The following is a 3,875-nucleotide window of genomic DNA, read 5'->3' on the forward strand; positions in this document are numbered from 1 at the left end:
TTTGAAACTTAATCACTGGAGAGTGGGTAGAAGCTCAAATGAACAAATTACCTGATGTATCTAGAAGCCAAACCATCACAGAATCTTTCTTCCCAAATCACCTCCCAAAAGTGTTCAGTTTGTAACTGAACACTTCAGTCACAAACAGTGCATGCGCCCAAATGTTTTGCTCAATATGTTTTGAGTCTAGTTCCATATATTGCTGCCAAAGATTTCCAGAAAGTCGCAAAAGTTCATCCTTATTGATAGGTGATTGGAATTCAGTGACACTGCTGCTGCTCTGTAGTGTGTGCAAAGGTCAAATCAAAGTAATAAATACAATATTCTCAATCATTTCCCTCTAAAACTGGGTTTCTAGCCAGGGCACATGTCTTCACACTTGCTGAAACAAGTTCACTTTCTGCACCAGTGCTGCCAGAGAGAGCTCCCTGTGACACGGGAATCATGTTTCTATACTTCCCACGCAGGAGCCACTCACCATATGCGGCTCCTGAGCACATGAAGTGTGACTGGAGCTGGGGATGGCTGAAGAGTTAGTTCTATTTGAGTTTCAATAGCCCTGTGTGGCAAGTGGCTACTTGGAGAGCAGCACACCACCTGAGATGGCAAGAACAACATGAAAACATCCTCCATGCCACTACAAAAATGTCTGCCTATACATCTTAGAGGAAGATGTCCAGCATGAACATCATCACAAGTGTGGTAGAAAAATCAAAAACTGCCACTGCTACAGGTTAGCAGATTGCCTTCAACATGAAGATAAAATGCTTCCAGCACTTCCACTCTGCCCCATAGTCTCTTAGTTGAGCTAATGCCCTGGACAGCTTCTCTTCAACCAGAAGGGGGCACAGACACCAGGCAAGAGCCTATGCTCAGTGATACAGAATATTCTAGAGCCCAGGAGACCATTCCATCCACTGAGCTGAGCTGGTCAGACCTAATTAATGTCATCTTTTCCTTCTTAAAGGGAGATGTCAGGATGAGGAGGGAACAAATAAAAACTGCTTTTGCTGTTTCAGGGTTGTGAGAGGCACTACCAACCACCAAGGTCAGCAACTCAAAGCCACCTCACTCGGCCTCAACTTTTTGGTTTGGGGCCCAGGTGGGGGACTTCTCTAGCTGCTACTGCAGTCTCTCCTCTTTCTTCTTCAGATAGAAGATCATGTTATCGAAGATGGCCTTATAGAGACTGCTGAAGTTGGCATCTGTGATGTTAGAGCCTTCCAGCATGGTCCAGTTCCCACGAATAACACTGGAGACTTTTTTTTTTTTTTTTAACACAGTGCATTCAGGAACAGAATGCCACTGGCCACCCACAGGCCTGCACACCACCAGGGGGATTTCATGGCAGTCTGGCAGCACCCACAGCCCCTGGGTCTCCTCGAAAGCCACACCCCACACTTGGTGTTAGAATGACAGATGCTGCCTGTACACTAAGTTAGCTGTCTGAGAGCATCAAGCTGGAAGATGTGGATTACAGGAATACAGTTGCACAGAAGTGCCATGCAGTTCTCCTAGCACCAGAACGTGATCCAGGATGTGACAAACCTCTGGGGCCCCAGGGGCCCATCAGCTCTTGCAGACTGGCCAGGTGACAGCAGTGCAGTTGATGGACCACTTCTGTACTCCCAGAGCCTAAGAGTGCAGTCCCTGGAGGAGGACAAGAAACTGTTCGGGCTGAGTGGGCACCACAGAGATGCGGCTCACAAACTCTGTGTGCCCGAGGCAGAAGGACTCAATACTGTGAGGCGCTGTGGCCTAGCTGACCTGGATCTTCTCATCCCGGTTGGCAGTGAGGATGAATCAGTTATCAGGACTCACAGTCACCTCTAACAACATTGACAGGTGTGCCAGGTCAAGTCTGCCACATCTGTGTGGCTCTGAAACCAAAAAGGAGTGCACATCTCCAGATTTGTCGGCCACCAAGACCTTCTCTTCAGAGGCTGTAAGGTCAGGGCTATACACCTCCTTACCATGGTCCTGACACTCAGACATTGCCATGGTTTTGTATGGAAAAGAATCAGCCAACTGCTTACATTTCATAAAGCACATAAGGTATTTCAGGCTTCCATGTCTTTTCTGGTTGTTCCTTCTATATGGTAGGAAGACATTCCCACATCTGGCCTCAACCTTTTCAGACCCAACTAGAAAATTCTCCATCATGTTTAAAGGCTGAACTTAAGGGTCCTCCCTCCAAGAGCCCTTCCTTGATGGCCCTGTTAGGCATAGCTAACCACTCTCATTCGGTGAACAGTCAAACAAGCTTCTACAGATGTCTTGAGGGGATTCAGTGAAGAGCATAAAAAGTTCACACCAATCCAGGCTCTGGATTCCTTGTCTCCCATCCAGGATGCTCCAATTCCTGACTGCTACTGCTTTTCAAGTGAATTATACTGGAATGGCAACCAGTCTACGTTAAAGACTTGTTTAAAGCCATGACCAGTTGCAGAATAGACTAAATGCATCATTTAACTGTAGGTAAGAAAACCCCAGCATGGCCCCCTAAGGGATCAGTGCAGAGGCATGCCTCTGTTTTATCTGCCTTGGAAACTTTTCAGGGCTGCAGCAGCCTTCTGAGAAGAGTTTGATGAATTAATTTCAAAACAAATGTATTACTCTTAGCTATCTAGTGTAAGGGATAACAGACGGGGCAAGCAGTAGACAAATCAAAAAAGCCTGGGAAATAAGAGGCTAGGGGAAAAGATAGAAAGGGAACTGAAGGCTTTGTAAAGCTTCTGAGTACATTAAGGACTCTATAAGCCCATGCACTTGCCCAGGAATGGATGGATACTCAAAGAAGACCTGAGAAGACCTTATGGCTGACGTTTAAGCTCTGCACAAGCATATAGTGTAGGCTAGGTCAGAACTGTAACACAAGACAATCTGCTATTTTTATTTTTGTCTCCTAGCGTGCAAGGAAATCTCGGTCCTATTATTAGTGGACCACTAAGCTAACAGAACAAAGACTTTAGTGAACACACACAACAAAGAATAGAGTCTTTAAAAATGTTTCTAAAAGTCACCAAACAAAAGAACAAACAAACCTACAACCCACGATAAGCAGTAACAACAAGTCCCGGAGCAAGAGGGAATCTGATTCCCTGAGTTACTGCATTATAATGTTTTAAACGTTCAATTTTCACCAAAAATATGTGATGCATGCAAAGAAATTAAAAACTATGGCTCAAGCACAGGAAGAAAAAGAACAGATACTGTCCCTGAGGAAGTCTGAATGTGCTACTTACTAGACAAAGACATTAAATCAATTGTGCGTCAGTTGGGGCTCCTGAGGCCTTTATGTCCCAACTACCATTAAAATAGACCTGTCCTTGGATCCCTTTCCTTTAACAATACTTTCTGCTTTCTAATCCAGGTTGCTAACTTAACCTGACCATTATAGTTCTCATTGAAAGTTGATTGGCATTCTACTTTGAAAATCAATCCTTGGTAAGTTTGGCTTAACTCTTGGCTCTTGCAAAATGTGTTCATGACTCTGAAAAGCTGAAGACCAGCCCTTAGACGTGGTAACCAAGCAGATTCTGATCATATCTCTAAACTGCCTATGGCACACTCAAATATAAAAAATCAAAATATCCCAAGTTGAACTTGTCTTTTCTCAAAAAAAAAAAAAAAAAAAAAAATTGCCTCTCTTCTTTCTTGGTTCCCTCTCTTGAGTGGTGTCACCACCATCTACCTAGAAAGTCAGAAGACATCTCTGAGTCAGCTGCATCCCACTCCCCAAGGAAAAGTAGTTAAGACAGGCTTCACTTCTTACAGTTTCAAAAATCCATCCCACACTTCATCCTCATCAGCCTTAACTTGGTTTGGATACACGTTATGTTCCCCTATGTCACTGCAAGTTTTTTGTTACTGTC

General features: G+C 44.3%; 1 pseudogene; it reads right to left on the minus strand.

Moving 5' to 3' along the window:
* Window positions 1-1,068: 1,068 nt before the first annotated feature.
* The window catches only part of LOC105538604, a 7,494-nt pseudogene continuing 4,687 nt past the window's right edge, over window positions 1,069-3,875 (minus strand).

Source organism: Mandrillus leucophaeus, unplaced genomic scaffold (genome assembly GCF_000951045.1).
Source record: "Mandrillus leucophaeus isolate KB7577 unplaced genomic scaffold, Mleu.le_1.0 Scaffold1032, whole genome shotgun sequence".
Lineage (NCBI taxonomy): Eukaryota > Metazoa > Chordata > Mammalia > Primates > Cercopithecidae > Mandrillus > Mandrillus leucophaeus.